At 39.4% G+C, this 22,273-nt stretch overlaps 1 long non-coding RNA gene across 1 annotated transcript; it reads right to left on the bottom strand.

The window, feature by feature from the left end:
- Positions 1-6,924: 6,924 nt before the first annotated feature.
- LOC116699749 (uncharacterized) lies at positions 6,925-21,801 on the bottom strand. The gene is made up of 3 exons (XR_004334495.1): positions 21,406-21,801; positions 14,740-14,745; positions 6,925-6,937 (listed from the first exon to the last, which is right to left on the bottom strand). It is a non-coding gene; the product is annotated as an uncharacterized LOC116699749 (long non-coding RNA).
- Positions 21,802-22,273: the final 472 nt, after the last annotated feature.

Here is a 22,273-nt window from a genome sequence, read left to right as displayed (position 1 = left end):
ATCCTGGAGGGACTGATAATAATAAACAGAACAGAAAAAAGTGCAATGCACAATTTTTTTTTAAATATATGAGTTCAATATGTTTCTTCTTCTAAACTCCTCATAATTTTAACAAAGCACACAGTTGCCATACAATGTGTTTTCAAAGTATATATCCATGTACCAAATGGAAAGGCAGCGATTGGCAGAACAGGCAGCAAAGTGAAACTCTGATCCAAGGGAAATCCAATTAGTCAGATTGACAGCACTCTAGCCGAATGGATTGGTGGAGCAAGTCATATTTCACCCTGTACCCAGGGGCGTGTCTAGAGGGGGGGGCCCGGGGTGGCACTTGTCCCCCCCCTTTTAGACCCGACCCTGGGTGCACGGTGATCCAATAGATATATTTGCTTAGGACGGTGCAATATAAGATGTTATAGTAGTATAACAACTCTGCGGCCACAGTGGTTTTGAACCTGGCAATTCTGCTGCCTTCTGAGCTGAACCTCACAGCTGAGCCAATTTAGAGAGAAATATTAAGACTGTTTTTCCCATCATCAAAGATGGTGGACACATACAACTCCCATTTGATTCCTTGGCATAACAACATCAACAGAGAATATACTACAATTTGAGCCTTATCCACCCCTGTTCCATTGAGTTTGTCCTACAGCTTTTTATCCAACTCTCTCCTTCCCTCAGACCCAACCCTCCCAGTTTAATGCTGGGTAAGGGAATTCCAAATGGCTGGTGGGGGATTTTGAGAGGTTTTGCAGGTTTGTGGTTGAGTGTGAGTGTGTGTGTGTGCACATGTACATTGTGCATATGGGTATGGGCTCTTCCTCTGGAGAGAGCATCGGAGAGCTGTCAGCAGGTTGACAGATGGTTTGGTAAAGTATGTCGATCTAGCAGAAACAGCCAACCGTTACTAATTTCAGCTGACTGGTTTGCATTCTGGAGAAGCTAAAGAGTTGAAGCAGGAACCAGAGAAGCATGAGCAGGTAGAAAAAGAAAAGGTCGGAAATGGAGACAAAGCACAGTCAATCTATTTACCACTCCTTCTCCAGTGAATCTACCTTTCTGCAGCAACAGAGGAAAAATCAATTGGATGAAAGATATACTTTGTAAAATGGAATCAAATGCTTAGGTAGGGTAAGAGAAACCTCCGGTTCATGATCTGGGTCCAATTGATCATAAAAGGTGAGGGGTTAACACTGGACACAATTGGCCACATACCAATTACGTGTGGATGCAATGATGTCAGCAATACAAGTTTCAAGTTATTCAAAATGTTTTATTGTCTATTGTTTGTCGTTCAAAGAGAAAAACAAAATACCCCCCCCCCCCTCAGTAAAAACCTTAATATTCACCATTAAAGTTTACACTTTGCTCTGACTTCTTTGATGGATCCAAAGGTCACTTGAGCTGAGGAGCACAGACACCTCTTTGAGACTAATGTGGATTGAATTGTGAGAGGAGGTGAGCCTCCAAAGCACACATATCACCCTGAGTTCTTGAAAGGTGACATCTTCAAAAGTAGCAATCATTTCACCCTGACTTGCTGTCAGTTATACATACATATCTTTTCATACCTTATATGTTGTGACCTTTTCTTCCAAAGATACTTATGTGAAGTGATGCTCAAAATGACATGTTCAGCCTTAGGAGAACAACATTTTTGTACTGACAACAAGCCACCTGAGTAGAGCAGGGCAAAACCACTGTTGTTTTGTTTGTTTTTAACATGTTGACGCTCTAAAAACCATTACAAATACTGAGGGAATTAACCTGGTAAATCAAGTAAAATGGACTGAATCTCAAACTCGTAATGAAAAATAAAAGTGGCACAATGGCCTCCATGTTATGGCATCTTTAAAGTCAAAGTAAGGGCCCTGATTCACTGACCGTTTGGCCCTTGCCCTGAGAGATTGTCCTTCTTATAGCACTAGTAGTCTTGCTTTTCCAGACCCTCCTCCAACGTGTGCTGAAGAAGAGTCTGGCTACTCCACACAGGATGGGAGGAAAACGTGCCCTGGTTTAATGGCATTTCTTTAAACCAATCAGAATCATCATGGGCGGTGCTAAACTCCGCACAGAGCAGCTGCAGAATAATCGTTTGCAGTAGCAATATTGACACAGTTTGTTTGTAGCTTACTACAAGTGAAGAAGCGATAGGCGATTGTCTAAGTTATTGTTGTCATTTTCATAAAGCTTAAAAACTGTTTTTAATTCGAGAGCTTTAATGATTTTCTTTGCCACATGACTAATTTTTTATTGCATTGCCATGACCATTTCTTTCTCATTTGTCATTGGATCCTTTCAACTTGGGTTAACAGCGTCCCCTGGATTGCAATCAATATGTGTGGTAAAACCACCTGGCGGATGGAGGCAATCATGTCAGGTGTGTGGCTAGGGGAAGCCAGGTGAAATTATCCAGCAATTAACAAACTACTAACTTTTATCCAATCACATCTTAAAACTACTATGGTCTCAATGGTCAGGTGTAGGACGTCAACAAGCCCATATTCAAATAAAACAACCAGGAGCGTTAGCTATTTTTTCCAGGGTTGAGTAAGCTAGCAGTAATGTAACATGGACATCTGGAGTTTGGGTGAAAAGCGGCTTCCCAAAGTTACCGCATACTGAAAAAGAATCAACAGGAAAGACTTCAAAACTATGTAACGTTGGAAGAAAAGGTGCAGTTTGACAGAAAATACGTTGCCGAAATATTAGCTGAGTATTATTTTGTGGAAGACACAAAGTAGCCTACAGTGGGAATGTGGTTATTGGATTATTTGCGTCAATTAAGGACCAGGCTAAAGGGTCTTTCTCTTCAGAAACCGGTAGGTGGTGACCTAAGTACATCTTCCTCCTCTTCTTCTCCCTTCTCCTCTTTGCTTGCTCTGTACGTGGCCCGCCGTGGCAGTGTATGGTTATTGCGCAGGTGTTGTGATAAATACCTCTTGTGTGTCATCCTTTTTTGTTTGGGTTAAAATGTTAGTATAATAAAGGTATTAATTCATACAGTAGGACTGGTTGTTGCTTCATGGACTTCTAAGATGCTCTATAAATGAGAGCTTGTACATGCATATAGTTGCTGTAAGAATATTTTGTATTGTATCAAAAGGCTAGATAAGGAATCGTACAAATGCAGTGATACCTTTTAATGTGAATGAGGGAAAGTCAACTGTAGTGAATTGGCTGCAGTTCTATAAATACTGCAATAATTTGTACAGTAGCCTACTTTATGAGTATTAGTGATATTTAGCTGTTTAAATAACAAATTATACCTGGTTTTACGCTTGTCAGTAATACCAGCAGGTACTTGGTGATCACCATGTATTTTTTAATAAAAACATTTTTTTTAAATGTGTCTTTTCCCGTACCTTGCCACTGATAGTCTCGCTTTGCCAGACCTTCCTTCACAGCACTGCAGGGGAGGGTCCTGCTAGTCCACACAGCATTCTGGGATGGGTGAAAAAACGTGCTCTGGTTTACTCAAGGGGGTAAGCCTCTTCTCTCTAAGCGATGCTCCCTATGGCGCCATTTTGATGCCACCAAGCCATCACCCGCCGTTATTATTCTATTGACTGCCACTCATTTTGGCGTCACTTTGACAGCGAATAACTTTACATCTGAAGCGGTTAAAGACTCTATTTGTCTGTTGTTTCTTTCTAAAGAAACACGACGATGTGTATAAGGCTCCATTACATTGTTGCTCACATTATGGCTCCGTAGCAGACGTTTTTGTAAAAATAGGCTAACAGTTGTGTCATAACCACGCGACTTACTGTCGCACAGTAGAGGAATCACTGTATAGTACAGGGTAAGATCGCAGACAGTTTGGGCTTACATTGGCTGTTTAGGGTTAATTACTAATTTTAACTAGCATTTTAGTCAGCAAAAATAAGCATGCACCTGTGATGTCTCCTAACATGTACCTGTGCTCTCCGTCTCTGCTGATTGGGAATGATTACGTTTTCTCTTGGCACAGCTACCAGAAGACTTACAACTTTCAGACACGTTGCTCACGTCATGTCTACGTCGTCAAGCTCAGTTGGAGGCTGCGCAGTGGCGCTCACCTATCGCCTGCAAAGTATTTCTTTATATCCTTCACTGGTCTCCGTCCAGAACAACGGGGCCTCTTGGTCCATTTGTTTAACTGTCTATAGATTTACTGGCAATTCTTTAAACCAATTACAATTGCTGTGCCGCTGCAAAATAGCCTCAAGAAGAAACTTGTTTTAGTGGAACATGTGCACATGTGTAAAAGTTGTTTTAGTTGAGCAACAGAAAACTCAGATTGGACAGTCTGGCTAGCTGTCTGGAAATAGCCTGCAGAGATCTGAGGAGCAGGTAACCATAGTCTTCATAAATCCACCTGAGTTTAAAATTCCAACACAAACAAAACGGAAGGTGGGGTTACGTAACAGTTTTGAAGCAGTTTGTTCAGAGGTTCCATGTCCTGTGCTTATACGTTGCCATACCACACAGTTATTACAAATGTTAGGGTGCTTCCAATACTAGCAGTTACATACCTTCCTGGGATATGAAAATCCTTGTCAGTGGTCATAAAATGACAAATCCTTGCTGTTGCTTCAGTACTATGGAAGCAGTGTGTTGATTAACAGGGCAGGTGAGACCCCAGTCTTACCATTGTTTGTTGTGATGTAGGACGAGGAGAATGAATTGAGAAACTCAGGGCTCCCCTCCCACCTCCTTTCTGGACCTATCTCTGGTGTTTTATTACTGCTTTACCAGTAGGTGACATCCCATGTTTTTACAATAACCTCTATTTTTATATGCAGGTGACACACCCAATAATGGCACTCCTGATACATGGAGACATCCTGGATTTTGCATGTATTCAGCAAATACTCCTAACAATTGTAACAAATGAGATGCCAAATATTTGCCCCTTTTCATGCTTTCACTGAGCTGACATCACTGCCTGTTATTAGGTGAGAGCTTGTCAGAAGCGTCTCCTCTATGCGCTCTCTACACCTTTTATTTATCCCTTTATCTTCATCCCAGTCCCTCCGCACGCTGGATGAAATATGAGAACAAGTGCATCGGCTGCAGAGGAGGCGAAGAGTGTCCTCCCTCAGTCTGTCACTTAAGCGTCATCAGATACTTGGCGAGGCCATTCATTGCTGTTATCGCTGGGCCACTACGTGCCCCTGCACCACCTACACCTCACACTCACACATGCCTGCAAGCATTTTTACACATCCACGTAGCTCACACAATCACTCATGTACTGTAAACCCCCACATATGCTAAAATGCACAGACACAAACAGTGCTTGTGCTTTTGTGTCATTATTAGCCATTCAGCACTGCAGATAACTCATCCTGCTCTATATTGCCTCCTTATTTCAGATTTCTGAATCACTACATCCCTTGGCAACATGCATTGGCTAGAAGGCATTGAAGCATATTACCACTATATTATGTAGCCAGTCAGTCACTCTCTAGTGCTTTCATAGACTCATTGGACTTCAGTGTTGATAAATCTCTGTGCTGGTTGCACTGTTGAGAACTGTGTAATTACCCGATTCCAGTGGTTCAATGCATCGATTTAGTCGTTACTTTGATTAGAAGATGAATTAAGCACGCTGCAGGTGCTCTTCTCAGAATCCATATAGATCCCTTCCAGGGCACTGGAATGTAAACTTGGAAAAGGGCTTCATTATGTGCGTGAAGCGTGTCCTGACCCTTTTCACAGTTTCACAACCAGAATGAATGCAGCACCAGTTTTCTGTCTTTATGTCTGTGTGTATGTTTTTTATGCATATGTGTACATATGTACATGTATATGCATATGGGTGCATGAAAGACTATATATGTGTGTCTATATGTATAAATACGTGTGTACATATGTACTTTATATGTGTATTTATACAGTAATGTGAAGTTGTCCTACTGTATATGCAGCAACATGGATTAAAGTCTGTAACAAAAAAGGTCAGCATGCATGACTTAATAACATCAATGTTAATGAATCTTTTATTTAAAAAAAACAACGTAAAATGTGTAAAACCTATTTAACTTATTTTCCCTCTATAAAAGGAAGCAAGGGAGTGCGATGTAGGCTACTAACAAGATTATGCAGCAGCTGCGGCAGCATAATGATGGGTCTTTGTGAGGGGGAAATTATTTACAGTAATGTAAAAATGCGGCCATGTTTATTGCTATTCCTTGATCTATTCATTGTAGATGGATTATTGTGCCAATGTCCACACAGTGTTGCTGTAGGGGTATTATTTAGACTGCTACATACTCAATTAATACACTTAATTTCAATGTCTTAAAATAATTAGTAGACAGAAGCTTCCATTATGTGAAAGTATTGGTCACGTTTAATTTGAAGTTCTTGTAATTCAATCAGGAGAATAAAAGGCAAAGAGTCAGAGTGTTATTCAGGTTTTTGTATATATTCAGATTTTATGTTTGTGGGGGGGAAAACTGGTAATGTATAAAAAAAGAGAATTAATCAAACAAAATACACAATAAAATGAATAATAAATACATTGGGAATGATAATTTTTGACTATATTTGATATTTGAGCATTAGGTATTGCAGCATTTAAAGGGTCAGTTTTCTCACTGTCCCCTTGTGGTTTCCCACCATACAGATACAGTAGTTCTTGAAACTCTCCTAACAATCTAATGAAACAGAGGTGAATGAAACTTCAGAGGATTAAAAGAGATGTTTTCCTCATACTGTGCAGCCCTAACTCCTGGCTGTTTTTGGAAGAAGAAAATCACGAGAGCAAACTGTGAACTATCTCTGTAAAAGTAAAATAAAAACCACTGAGAATAGAATTTTGGTGTGGTGTTGGCAGACTGGTACTGGTTCTTGATACATATCACTAATCCCCCACTCACTTCTGCTCTTACTCTAAATCCCACTGCTTCAGCCGCAGGGACCTGGAAAATTAAACATCTAAAATTGACTACACATCCCATATATGATTATTGTGACAGAGACTGGGACTCCATGTTAATACGATTCTGATGGAGTTGCAACATATGAATTCAATTGTGATTCTGTGAGAATTCACAGATCCAGTTTTCCTTTTTTAATCTTCCCCTTGACATTGAAAGGAGTGGTGTGTGTGCTCAAATATGGCTTCAGGAAAGAAAATAAAGGATGAAATATGAATTGCAAAACAGACATTAATTAAGAAGTTCTCCATACTTTAAGAGTTCCCCAGCACATTGGCCAGGAGTCAATCTTGATGCCTACTATCTCAAACATCTCTCTCAGATAAGCCGAGGATGATTAAGAATGTCTTGCTTCTTGTCCGCCAAATCTCTGGAATCTGTTTTCTTAATTTTCAATCATGTCGTAGTCCTTACTACTATGCGCTAACGCCATCAAGCTGATTTGCCACAAATGAATGCTGCCAAATCTGTTGAGTCATCTTGTAGTGGTAGGTCGAGTGCAACGTTATACTGTATATTCCCATCCAATTAGATTGAATTTGGTTTTGATGACGCAAACAATAATGGGAACTCCAGTGAAATTATTTGAAACGTGTTATTGAGGACTAGATTAGGACTGTATTTAAAGTTGATTCTGGTTTCCAACTTTGCCAGAGGTGTGTCTGTTAAAACACGGACGGAGACAACGTCTCTCTTTTGATGCTTTACAACAATCAAACAGTACAAACATGGGCTTGGGTAGCTCTGCTATGGCTGTGTTTGTGTGTGATTCTTCAAAGAAATAAATAACGTTGTAAAGGCTACCATACACAATGCATAGGAATTATATTTGCTAGCAAATAACAACAAACCCACTAACAATTACATTATCTTAAGGCAGTTTAATTGTAGCATGTAAATAATGCACCTAAAATACAAACGTGAGTAAGGATGTCGCCATTATGACAATCGCCATTATGAATCAACAGCTGGGTGTAACCTAGCTAACAGGTGAAAAACACAACAAAATCACAATTTAGCTTACTTTAAATTTCAAGAACTATAGACCAATACAACAACAGGCTTAAATGAACTGACAACATAACTTATACAACATACAGTTCTCAAGGACGCACACACAATCTCAACTGATTATCCTCCTGACAGCTAGTCTTTTTATTTTCTCACATTTTTCTCCGTATAGCTTTTTATTTTCTAATATCTCTGCTCTCTCAAGACTGTTAATATATCAGGGGTTTCTGACACAGACAAGTAGGGGAATATGCATCCTGCCAGCCTCACAGAGTTTGTGGAGCATTTTGCACCTAAAATCACTAAGCGCAACTTTCATCCCAACCACCAGGACTCTTTCTTTCTTTCTTTCTTTCTTTCTTTTTTCTGATAGGATGTCATAATGTCACAGTTTTGTCTGATAATGTGGCATACCTCTGCTGTATTATTTCATAAAGTCCAATCCTGGGGTATGCCACTGCTGGAGGCAATGTGCGATCCCCTGTTAGAATCACAACAGGAAATGATGGGATTAAATTGCTACTGTACTGCTTGCCATCGGATTGGATGAGTTTATCAAATGAACTTAATGCACTTTCTGTTCATCTATCTTGTATATTCTTTGGAAAAGTTGGAACTGTTGTTTTATTGCACCCTGAGCTTTCCAGGGATGAGCTCGGTTTGGCCTTCCAGCTCTCTGCATTTCATCAGACTTCCTTTGTTTCAGCAGAGCATTTCTGTCCAATGAGAACATAAAAGAAACCCCACTGCCGTTTGTGCAGCAGGGCAGGGACTGCCATCTGCTTTGCAGGCTCATTCCTCTGGAGGTGTGGCAGCACAACAGACAAGGCAATTAAGAAATGGCAGAGCAATCTTTTATTAATATTGCACATTTTCTGCACAAGGGGGAAATTCAGCTGCTTGTCGTTTTGATGGCAGTAAACTGGCGGTCAGCAGATAAAGCCACAAAATAATTGCTCTAATGCACCATGGATCTAGTTTCATAACTCCCTCATGGCTGAACATGGGTGCATGAAAGACAGACATATATATATATATATATATATATATATATATATATATATATATATATATATAGCTCTCTCTCTCTCTCTCTCTCTCTCTCTCTTTCTTCTTTCTTTCTTTCTTTCTTTCTTTCTTTACCGTGTAACCCTGAGCTGTATCCCTGCGAAAGAGATCTACAGCAGTGGATATTAAAGCTTCAGAGAGGGAGGCTCCCAAGGTGCTGGTCAATTCTCTCTGCTTAATTGGCGTGTAAAATTAATTCAAGGCGGTCGTGTCAGAGAATTAGTTGTGCATTGTGTCACTTATACTGCACCACTGGGCAGCTACAATGTCCTATCGTGTATCGTTTAGTGTCACCTCAGCTTATGACATGCTCGACTTTCTACACCAGCCGTGTGTGTGTGTTGCAAGATGTTTTAAGCTACAACGTATTGAACAATCTCTTCAGGAGGAGTTGCAATGAAAATTGATTTTCTTCATCTGTCCAACCACTACTTTTATCAGGAGGAGAGTTTTTTTGTTAAAGATGTTTATTTTTTAAGGCATTTAGTGGATAGTAAAGCTGAGATATGAAAGGGGAGAGAGGGTGAGAAGACAACTAGGATATCGTCACAGGTCGGACTCAAACCCTGGACCTTCTGCATCGAGGAATAAACCTCTACATATCTGCGTCTGCTCTACAAACTGAGCTAACCCAGCCACAAAGTTGAGAGTTTATTTGGAGTTTTAATTCCCTCCTTAGTCTTGGATTAACTCATGGATTCCTATAATACCAGATGGGACAATTACCAAGGCCCGGGCTTACAACCTTCCATTTTTGTCACATGTCCACAGTTAATCCCCATCAGCTGACTTTTGAGTAATTAAATTCTTTAACCGAGCTTGGCCTGTGCTTGTGGATGATTACAGAGACTGTGCAACCTCAACATAAATCACTCTGGCATGCACAAAAACTCACTTAGTTTCCCTTTAACACTCTAAATGATTTTGTCACTAACATTTCTTCTGTCTGTATTGTTAAAAACGGCACTAATCAAGAAGACATACATTCAAATATTATTTAATGTGAATAGCTGTGTTGCTGTTTATTCTTTCAGACATACATTATATTGATTTTCTTACAAACTGTTTTTTGTTAGTTGTGATAGAGGGCATGTGTTTTTTCTATAAATCCAATGATTTAAAGAAAAGAAGAAATTAGGCATGACTGATTAATACTTTGGGGGGGATACTACTGGTCAACTCTTTGAGCTGCATCAGTGTCCTTTGTCTTTCTTTAGATGGCTCCCTGTTCTTTCGTCTTCATGCTCTATTCTGTCCCTGCCCTCTCGGTTTCCTCTGCTTTATCACTTAGTAACAAAAATCTCTGTGAATTTATGAATTTAGTTTTAATCCCATTTTGTGTGCTGAACTCCGGGCAGTCGTCCAACAATCTGCACATTAATCTTCAAACAGTGGCTGAACATTATGAGACATCGCTGTGAATTTGTGCAGGAATTACCAACATTAGAAGTGTTAGATTTGTGGGACACGATTTAAGTATGAGCAATCCCGTAATGAAATTTAGGCCTTACATAAGAGATGGATTTATAGAGCAACAGTTGGAACCCGCAAGGTTTTAGTCCTGGTTGATTTGGTGGCACCTTGATTGGCTGATGGCTAATTTCTAACAACTCACTGTGGCTATTACTTATTGTTCAATTACTCTCTGCAATATTCAAACTGATCCACTGTCAAGAAGTTAAAAATGTCCTTTTTTGTCATTTTCGTCGTCCCCAGAGCAGCATGATCACCGGGAGAGTCTGGTACAGCCTGAACTCTGCCAACGGAGATCTTGTTAGGGCTGGGCAATATTGAGAAAATCAAATAACCCTACATTTTTGACTAAATGTCTTGATATCGAATACCGCAACATAATTGTTGTGTTGACTAGTGGTGCTTTCACAAAATGTTTACACAATGAGATTTTTGATAAATAGTCATTATAGCCACTTTACTGATGACTAGTGGGTAAAGGCAAAAAACAGAACAGTTACAACAGTCCAGTAAGTTCAGAAAATGACATAAATTTAGTGTAATGCAGCCTTTAAAACTAGGAAAAGACAATACTTATGGTATGTTTTTTTACGATATCCAAAATCTAAGACAATATAGGCTCATATCACGATATCAATATATTGATATATTTCCCAGCTCTAGATCTCGTTAGCACTAGCTTCCCTCCAGAGCTTTTAGTTCCAATCAAAACGATTCAGTTTAGCGGTCTTATCAGCACCAGCTGCATGTGTAAAATATCAGCTGTGGATTAGCGGGAGGCTCTCTGTTGAGAATCAAACGTTTTGGTGCTGCAGAGTTTTCTTTGGCGCTGGCTGTAAACCTTTTTTGGGTGGCAAAAAAAACTTTCTCTATGCAGGAAAAGACGTGTGAGCTTTTGGCAACAAGGGAAAGTTCGTGTGACAGTTTGAAAAGGCATCTCCATAGAGGGAATAGGCCCTCATCAATGGTAAGAGTATCCAAAACTGGCTCAGATTATTCCCATGAGCTATGAATGGGAAAGGAAAACAGAGAAATGATCCATTGAGTGTGAAAGCGATGTGTGGTGCGTCTGAAAGATAAATGATATGGCACCTTTGGAGCTTTACATTTTCACAAAGGTGTTTTTCAATGCACACTGCAGTGATGACAGTATTTAACAATCATTGATTTGACTGCAGCTCCAAATAGTATGCGCCCTGGACTGCAGTTCTAAGGCCACCTTGGCAGAGAAATTCCCACTGTTCCCTCGGTAATATTATATTGTAATGATAAATCTCATTTGGACCAAACTGTTACCTGAGTTTTAACGTTGGATACAGTAATTAACCTTGACAATGTCAGGTCAGGCAGGGACGCCAACAGAGTGGAGCCTTCAGGGACCAGCAGAACATTTAAAAATGCACTGCATTGTCTTTTGAAAATGGAGCTAGTGCAGTGCCCATTCAAAACATGCCTGATTGGAATGGGCCGATTGCTTGGCTTGTGCTTTCTCCAGAACCATTGTATCCTAGCCTTGAAATCTAGACGCGCCCTAGAGGCAGCAAATGTAACTTGCAGCCAGGATCAGTCTAGCAGCTTTCTGTAGGCTAGCGAGCTGGAAAAACCAAGGTCTAGTCAGGCCAATCACAATGTGTATAGACAGTGGGCGGGCTTAACATAATGACGGCAGAGTTGTGATGGTTCCGCGGGAATTCCCTGCTTCTTGAAAACTAAGGTGGCCGCTGGTGCTGGAAACAGAAGTCTTTCAAATCGGCTTTGGCCGTGACTCTGGAAGACTTGGAGTTAAGCTTTTCTTTGAGAAAAGAATGAAGAATGGCACTGAAGTCATTCTTAAAAAAAGGAGATGTGTTCGGAGTTTTGTTGGTTGGTTGTAGTGCTATCCTACTGCGTGCCGAGGGAATTTGAAAGACAATCGTTTATCCCCCCTCAGATTGAGCCCTGCCAATGGTGAGATGTGGGTCTGTCTTGTCAGACTAATTGTACCCCATTTACAGAAGGACCCCAAAGCAACCAGATTGTGTGCTACTGACTTACTGTGTACTTCTACTGCAGAGGAAACCATTGTACGACTACATTTACCTGACAGAGAAAGGTTACTGGTTATGTTTGCGATTAAGATTTCATTCACAAAATGCAATTAAAATGTTTCACTATTCTTCTTATTAAGATGCATTATTATTCTAACTATCCAGCATTACATTACAGGTAAAAGTTAGTCCAGTTGTCTGTCAATCAATGTTGTAAAAACAAAGGAGCTTGTTTTTTTTAATCATGCAGAACTGCCCCTGTTACTTGTACTCTGTTGTCAATCATTGGAAAGTGTACAATTGTTTTAATTATCTAGGTATGCACATGGATTACAAATTGAGTTTCACATAAAATGTTGATTCATATGTAAGAAAGCCAGTCAGACTGTTTTTAGTTAGGAAACTGAAGGAGTTTGGGGTCAGTCAAAATAACCTGGAGAAAGTTGGATCGTTCGAGATGTGCCAGGTCTCATTTATAATGTGTTTCCATCATCAGAGTGCTGGCTGGGCCCACTGGTCACAGGGCAGACTGCCAGATATTATCGCTTTTGTATAGCTTGTTTAGTAGGAGTCAAAAACAAACACTTTGCCACCTGTGCTGCTGGAACCATAGCTATTAGTACCAGAGGAACCCCTTTCTTTGTTGCTACACTGCTTATAGAACATGTGGTAGTTAATTCTTTAGAAATTTTTGTTTGATGCATACATGGACAAAACATTAAGAACATTATCATTATTTAATGAAAAAAATACAAGAGCTGGCCTGGCACACATTATGATGTAGCGTGAACATACAGTACACACAGTACATGCATACATACATACATGCATACAGTGGCTTCCATAAGTCTACGCACCCATGCTAAAGTTGATAGTTTTTTTTATTCCTCTTTTTAATCAACGTGAGCATGGGTGTGTAAACTTATGCAAGCCACTGTACGTACGTACGTACGTCGTACATACATACATACACACATACATACATGCATACATACAGAGCCTTTAGTGTTGCAAGTCCATCCCTCTCCTGAAACACTGGGTGTTCCCAATGTCAAGAAGGATCCTCAAAAGCCAGAATTTGAGGATGCCACGTCATCACGTCATCAACGCCCGCCGAAGGACCGTTCCAATGTCAAGAATCCTCCGATTCCTCCAAGGACGCAGTCCTTCATTCATAAAAATTTCCCATAGACAGAGAAGGATGCAATATGTGTATCCTTCGCGGTCCCAAATCACCCACATCCTATGCGCGGGCCTTTGCCGGCTCGTTAAAAATATAATAGCGGACCTCAGCGGGAGTCGAGCGGCATGGCTGACGGTGAAGTTATAATTTAAATCTTTAGTGTGTGCGACAATTTGTTATCACCGTTAATGTTTTACATTAATGTAAGCTTAACGCTTTAATGCTTGTACAAATTCCTATAATAATTAGGTAGATACACCCCGAGCTAAGTTAGCTAACTGAACCTATTATATAATATTCTGCTGTTAGCTAGCTAGGTTGCTGTCTTTGTAAAGTTTAATGCACGGTGGCATATTCATCTCTCTTTATATGCCGTTACCGTATATGCGTAACGTTAGCAGAGATTTAGAAGTTTGTGTTTTATCACTGGTTGTATCTGTAGACGGGAGGTAACACTGCACCATGTTAACTTCACTAACAACGTTTAACGAAGGCTAACAGTAGAGCACTCCCGTGTAATAACGGTATGTTATAGCATTCATAACGTAAACATCTTTATGTTGTGTTAACGTCTGTTAACAGGGACTAACGGAGGCGGTCACCAAGGACGGCAAAAGCCACGACCAGCAGGGAGACAGAGGCCAAAGAAAGATGTTGAATACATTATTTGCTATATTAAGATTGTCTTTTCTAACAATAAATGCTTTAAATTAACTGGTTTGTCCGTGTCATTAAGTTCTTGGGTGTGTTTATGTAATAACTATTATTGTTACTGTTATTTCCGTTAAATTTTGACGTGGAATTGTTCTGATGCTGTTTGAACAACTCGTAAGGTGTACATGTTCAAACATTACTATATCTGTACACACAAGTATATTATTCACATGAAGGGCGATCAGACAGCTGCCGATGAGGTGTTGCTTGCAGACAAGGAGAAGGTTTTAGGTTAGTCAACCTGTCCTGTTACATTTGCATCACAAGTATATTATACAGTGAAGTCCACTGTGTAGTTTTCTTCATCATGAACGTAACAACCCTTGACCATTACACACACCTACCTTTACTGTGTTGGCGGATTTTTATCAATGGTATGACTTTTCATGTTTGACACTGTCAACAGTATTATTTAATCTTTCTCACTTACAGTTTCTGCATGTCATACTGCCTGTGGTGCTCATTAGCTGGTTAACCTTGTAGTTGCTGATCATATTTTCATTTCTTGACCTGTAAATAAGCTATCTTACATGTATGCAGTAAACTGCAAGCTAATTTTAACAGCTACTTTTCTTTTTTTAAACATGTATACAGATAGCATCTGAATATAATTGTTGACTTATAGTAATAATTGAAGTTTCCTCTGTCCAGGTCAATTTGATGGGAAAATAGACCTTGAAAAACTTAATATTATATACACAAGCCCAAGAACTTAATGACACGGACAAACCATTAATTTAAAGCATTTATTGTTAGAAAGACATCTTTAATATAGCAAATATGTATTCAACATCTCTCTTTGGCCTCTGTCTCCCTGCTGGTCGTGGCTTGCCGTCCTTGGTGACCGCCTCCGTTAGTCCCTGTTAAAAGACAGTTAACACAACATAAAGATGTTTAACTACGTTATGAATGCTATAACATACCGTTATTACACGGGAGTGCTCATACATGTCAGCCTTCGTTGAACGGGGCTAGTGAAGTTAACATGGTGCAGTGATATTCCCGTCTACAGATACAACCAGTGATAAACACCAACTTTCTAAATCTCTGCTATTGCTAACGTTACGCATATACGGTAACGGCATATAAAGAGATGAACTTGCCACATTAAACTTTACAAAGACGGCAACCTAGCTAGCTAACAGCCGAATGTTAACTGACAGGTTCAGTTAGTTCGTCAGCTCGGGGTGTATCTACCTATTTTATAGCAATTTGTACAAGCTTTAAAGCGTTAAGCTTGACATTAATGTAAAACATTAACGGTGATAACAAATGTACGCACACACTAAAGATACTTACATTTAAATTATAACTTCACCGTCAGCGATGCCGCTCGAACTCCCGCTTATATCAGCTGTTTTTTTTTAAACGAGCCGTCAAGCTCGCGCATAGGATTGTGGGTGATTTGGGACCGCGAAGGATACACATATGCATCCTTCTCCGTCAATGGGAAATTTTCTGAATGAAGGACTCCGTCCTCGGAGGAATTCGGAGGATGCTCGAAATTGGAACGGTCCTTCGACGGACGTTGATGACGTAGCGTCCTCCTCCTGGCTTTGGAGGATCCTTCCGTGACATTAAGAAATGGCTGCTGTTCATTTTCTACATCCCAACAGCATAATTTACAGCACAGTTAACACTTTCCACAATCATTTCATCCAGTGTTTTGAAATGCAGCAAAAAAATTAAGTGACGTCAGCCCGCAATGACGTGCACTTGATAGCCTGTTCCATTGTACATGTTCTCCAAATGCTAAGGAGGACTCTGACCTCTCCTGAAGGATCCTTCCTTGGAAGGACGAGTCCTACCAAGGAAGGATCCTTGACATTGAGAAACACCCACTGCTTGTTTACCACAGCCTACAACCTTCCTTCCGCTGTAATTCTTTAAAGTGTCCTTGGGTTTCATGAAAGGTGCTATATAAATAGAAGTTATTAAATAAAGATAATGTGCTTCTACTGCCCCTCTGGTGCATAACTATACATTCGCAGCATAAATAAACTATTTTGCCAGGTAGTACATGGACATGCACTTTATGGCCTGCCCATTCCTGACATTCTTTGAGATTAATGTTAAACAACAATTGCATTTTAGATGCAGTAGTTTTCCATGAGCAGTTGATATTACTAACATTTTACTGTGGTCACCACTACGTTTTCTTGTCTTTGATTTTGGTAGTTGTTTGGTGTAGATTCATTGTCCATACGAATCAAGTTAGACCTGATGTTTTCTCTTGAGATGCTAAAGCATTGATGTTGTGCTATTTTTGTGCTAAGCTAGTTTGATTTTGCAATTAGACACACTGTCCAGAGTTTTCGTTTTAATTACGTTAGAACTGATTGCAAACTTTGGACACTTTCTGTTGTTTTCTCCAGCCTGTCTCTTCTCTTAGCCCCATACGTGCTTTCTGAATTTGTAATCTTAGTCTTAATTGCATGTGTCGCAAGCAGCGTCAGCGAGCGATGCCGTGAGCGATGCAACGTTGGCAACATTAATTAAACAAAGCTTTGAGGCAAATCATTTTGCATCGAAGATTTTTAGTTATCAAGTTATTTGAGTTACTTGAGGAATCGTTTCAGCCCTAAAATCCAGACACTACATCTGTACATTCACTACTCCCAAACAGAGGCAGAACATAACCTACTCTTGGAGCTTCCTCCACAGTGCTATGCAATGCAGACTATCTCAGAGCTGACCAGGCAAAGACAGCAGTTTTCATCAGACTCACCCTAGGTTAATTGAGTCTACTGCTAATTTCTAACACTAATACCATTACGTGCACAAGCACACACACACACACACACACTCTAACACAATCAATCAATCAATCAATCAATCAATCAATCAATCAATCAATCAATCAATCACAAACTGTCTGGAGCCCGGCTAAATGTGAGATTGTCTCTGTAGGCTACTCTGTCTATTTCTGGTGGTTGATTAACGCAGATATGTGCTGATTACTTATAACGGGCTGGGTGGGTACTGCCATTACTCTGTGAGGCAAATGTTTGATTACTCCACATTTTAATGTAAAGGGATGTTTTGTCATTGAATTCTGAATCTTCCCCGTTCTCTGTCAGGTCAGACAATGTCTTCCTCTAATGTAGAAGTAGCCTACACTGTAAGTTGGCTATACAGTGGAGCTGCATATGAAGTGGTTTGTGGTCCTTTTGTTTGGGGTACAATTTGGTTTTGGAGAATTCTACAAGCAGCAATACCACAGGCAAAGCAGTCAGACATTTTGAACGGGCACTGTACTAGTTTATTTGAATTGCCTAATAATTTAAACTAGCTTATTGTTAAAAGGCTAAAACTAAATAGCACTAAGCTAATCAACCACATGGTGGTTTTGCCACAGTACCTGCATAGAATCTGCACTGTTTGCTGCTAGCAGTTTTCTCTTACGTATTTTTTTAATTTATTTTGCATCACGTTATGATTACATTTAACAGTGTAACATACATTTTTCTTTAGTTTCAGTTTTATAGCTTTATACACATGCCAAATAGGTTCTACTATACATCAACTTTGTGTTCACTGCGAAGACTGTTGGCCAACACAGAGTAAATCCATAAATCAATTATATAACTGGGTCATATTATAGTAATACTTAATTCCCCCACTGTGATGACAATTGTACAATTTTATAGTAAACAATTCATTATTTCCAGTTATTCTAGTACACACAGATTGATTTCAAGATGTCCTTCATACATGTTTCAGTAAGTATGTCTTGTCAGTTGCCCTTTGGGCACTTAGTCTCCAGGGGTCTCATTTATAAACGTGTTGTACGCACAAAACGGGGCTGAAAATGTGTGTTCGCCACAACGCAAAGGTTGTGAAATCCAACTCAAATCTTAAAATCAAAATGTGTTCTTATTGTTTAATCTGTTCTGTCTCACTGTCAAATTATGGAGCCCAGGAGGATGAGATGGCTGGACTCCATGGAATACATGATATCAAATACCCTACCATTAGATAACGGCAGAACACAGTGTAAATAACTGTCTGTCTTTAGTAGTATATCATCAAATGTGAAAATACAGCCGTTAAGCTCTCGCACAATCATTACACTTAATGTGCTCGTTATTAGTCCGAACTTTAATACTGTTGGGGAGAAAACCTGCATGAAGAAAAAAGTGTTTTAAATAAATATTATAATTTTCAACTTTATCACTAATACTTATGTGGATATAATATATAGTTCTGTTATATCTTATCACATATCTGTAGGTCTGGTTTGTATCCAAGCTGTCCCTGAATGCTGTAATGCCTGTGTAGTCAGGTGTACCTACACTGTTCGAAAACAGGCCAAAATTATAATTCGATATGCATCAATTTCCGAGCATCTGAAAGTTTTTTTTGTTTTTTCTCCCCCAGTTGTCATGATTTGGCATGATTTGGCGTCACGAAAGAACTGCCAAGTTCATTAACATACTTATCAGCATTCACAAGGTGCTTTGCATTGACTATGTATGGTTATAAATGGGCGTGTAAGGGTGGGATAAGAGGTTGATTCACGTAAGAACACTTGTTGGTAATCTGTGAATTATAAAGGGAACATTGCTTACAGATGTGCGTGTAATATGATTTTTTTGGCGTACGCCATTTTTGGCTTTTGAGCGTACGTACACTTTGAGACAAATGAGACCCTATCTATTCCAGATGAATTACTCAGTGATTAAAAAAAATCACCAAACTGTATTCATGCTGGGCTGCTCTCATCTTTGTATTGAGCTATGACCTTTTCTCACACTGGCTATATCCAGACAAAAGATTTTTTAACCAGGTTTAAATGATTTAAAAAGGAGATTGTCATTTTTTTATTTTCAAAGTCTGCACGTTTAATTTACTACATTGATTTGGTTCTTTACTGTAGATAGTCAGAAGATTCCTCCTTTTGATTCTGTGTGTATTTAAAACATTGGACGGCTTGGTGGTAATTCCAACTTGACAGGAACTCCAACATATCTTGTGACCAGGTTGGAAATGTAATATTCCCCACAGAAAACCACTGCGTACTAAGTTCAGCCTGTTTGTCATTTTGTCTATGGAATTGTTCCCTCTTTGTACATTTTGTTAACGTTCAAATGCATTCTGAATGGTGACATTTAGGCCCAACCATTTGCAATTCCCCAATCTTCTTAATTACATTTCTTTGCCTTTTGGATGGCACACGATGCACTTTACAACTACAGTGGTGGCAGATTTACCAATCAAAATTCTTCAATATCCCCAAACGAAAGTCTGAAGTGAGCATTGAACTCCAAATAGAAGGAAAAAAAAATGTCAATAGTTCTGATGTGGAGGTACTTCTTGCCAAACAAGCGGTTATATTAGCGTCTCACACTCTGCGTAAAGATGAACATGGTCCTGGAAGATGCATTCCCTCTTCAGGCTGTGATCTGCAACATTTTGCAGTATCAGTAAACATGCCGTTGTGCGAGTAGGCCTACGGTGCAGAAATAGCTTTAAAACAGCATGATCAATCACTAATTTTTGGATAGCATGGTTCCCAATTGACATTGTTTTTTTTTGCGGTCAATTTTGTTTTTTTTATTTAAGCAAAAGTGCAAAACTTTGGTCTAGATGACAATATACAGAAAAGTGCACTACACATACCAAAGAAGGCAACATTATAAATGTTAATTGAAGTGTTAGTGTGTCATTTATTGTAAAAGACCATAATGTTTGGTAAACTAGGGAAAATAATTATAAAAAAACTATTAAAAATTATAATAGATACTGCACATATATATATATATATATATATATATATATAAAAAAACTGTAGGATTTAAAAAGCAATAACCAAATTTGCGTAAGTTTGCTCATGAGTGCACATAGATTCCTTTCTTACCCAAGAACAAATCCCACTTAAGAAAACATTGGTGAATGTCAGAATCTTAATGAAAACTGTGTTTTAAGCAGAAATGGTTAAATGAGACCCAATGGTATTCAATTGCTGCGTAGTCCTTCTATTATAAGAATAAATAGGAAATTACTCAAATCTGACTTATATCGGTAATTCATTCTAACATAGTTAATTGGACATGCTAACCTTTGAAGCTGTTGAGCAAACAAATGCACCACTTGATCGACCTTTCCACCCCCAACGCTTTATTTATGGAGCATCACTCTTACTATAGCCCCATGCAAACTGTTCGACATATCCCTCCCCCAAACAGCGATTGCCCAATCACAGCTAAGCAAAGGGTCAATTACATATGACTGTTCTGTTACTTTGTTCATATTATATATCTATACCATACACACTTTAAGCCTCCTTATTATCAACAACCCCACTTTTTAAACAACTTTTCATCAAAAGAAAGCATGGCACATTGATGAGATTAAAAAACCTTTAATTGAACAGCTCCCCTCAAAAAATATTTCAAATTTCTTTAGCTTTGGTATCAACGTATTTACAATATATACACAAGCTTGACAGCACATAGAAAACAGCATACAAAAAGTGAATTACAAAACAAATACACACTAATCCTAGCAAAAAGTACCACACCACTTATAGTGACATCCACTGACAACACAGCAATGGTGCACTGCTTTGAGAAACTCCAGTTATCTTCTTGTATGGCAAGAAGCAAAAAAAGTCAAAATCAGTTATCAGAAAAATATAACAAGATGCAGATAAGCACGTGACAAACAGTGTTTACAGAACAAACCTATTCCATCCAAGAGATATTTGTTGCCTCAAGTCCTTTTTTTTGTTATGTTCTGTAAGTAATTTTAGTTTCTTGTCTGGATTTACTTTTAGACCAATTATTCAAAGACCATGACTTTTGTGGAAGCAAAAACTTTGAATGTTGTGGAAATTTTAAGTAGAGTCTGATGTCTATGAGAAAGGAACTGAACTGCTAATAAATAGTGATGTTTATAGATCACTCATTAAAGGAGTTGATTGACATCAGTTTCTTACAGATACTGTAGTACTCCCTGCACTTTGGGGTTGACTGACTCTGGCACAGCTTAAAGGGACTAGTGCTGTGCCCGTTGAAAATGTGCCTATTTGGAACGGGCCGATTGCTTGGCCGTATTGCTGCTTGTACAATTCATCAAAACCAAATTGTACCCCAAAATTACTTACAGAAGGACCCCAAACCACTTCATATGCAACTCCCCTACCATTAACTTACTTATTTAACTGACGTGTGGGTGTGGGTGTCACATTTCAGCCAAGGTGTTAATTTCCATACAGGTTGAGTGGCTTGACAGGTAACGGTGAAGTAGGAGATTAAATTCACGGGGGTATTGTGGTGATGGTAATGTTATTAGCTAACAGTGGGCTTATAGCCTACTTAATTAACCCGGGGTGAGTCTGAAAGGTGCTGCGTCTGCCCAGTTCAGCTCTGGGATTTTCTCACATTGCACAGCACACTTTGAAAGGAATAATCTCCAAGTTTAAAGTTGTGGGGGGGGTTTTTTTTTGGGGGGTTTAAATTTTCCCTTTTGGGGCCCTTATGTGTTTTTTTGGGCCCGGGGTTTTCTCCCTTTTGGGGGCATAGTTTTCCTGTCTTATTTTCCCCCTTTGTGTGTTTTTTTTATGTTGTTTTATTTTGGCGGTCGTTTTCTGTCTTGTCGTGTTTTGGGTCGGGTTATTTTTAAATTTGTTTGTCTAAATTGTTTTGCCCCCCCCTAATGTGACCAAACCGAAGTCTCGGGGCCCCCGTTACCTCTTTACCTCGGTTTTTAAACCCCCCAGTGCCCCTTTTGTCTTTGGGAAATCCCATTTTTTGTTCGCCTGTCAGCACGGCTTTGTCCGTGCCCCCTGATTTGCCCCCTGGTTTCCCCCTTGGCCCTGGTGATTATACTTTTTCCCTTTTTTTTGGTTTTTGGTTTTTTCCCTT

The sequence above is a fragment of the Etheostoma spectabile genome, chromosome 12 (assembly GCF_008692095.1).
Source record: "Etheostoma spectabile isolate EspeVRDwgs_2016 chromosome 12, UIUC_Espe_1.0, whole genome shotgun sequence".
Lineage (NCBI taxonomy): Eukaryota > Metazoa > Chordata > Actinopteri > Perciformes > Percidae > Etheostoma > Etheostoma spectabile.
Note: the sequence above shows the minus strand (reverse complement) of the source record. Positions and strands in the feature narration are given on the sequence as shown.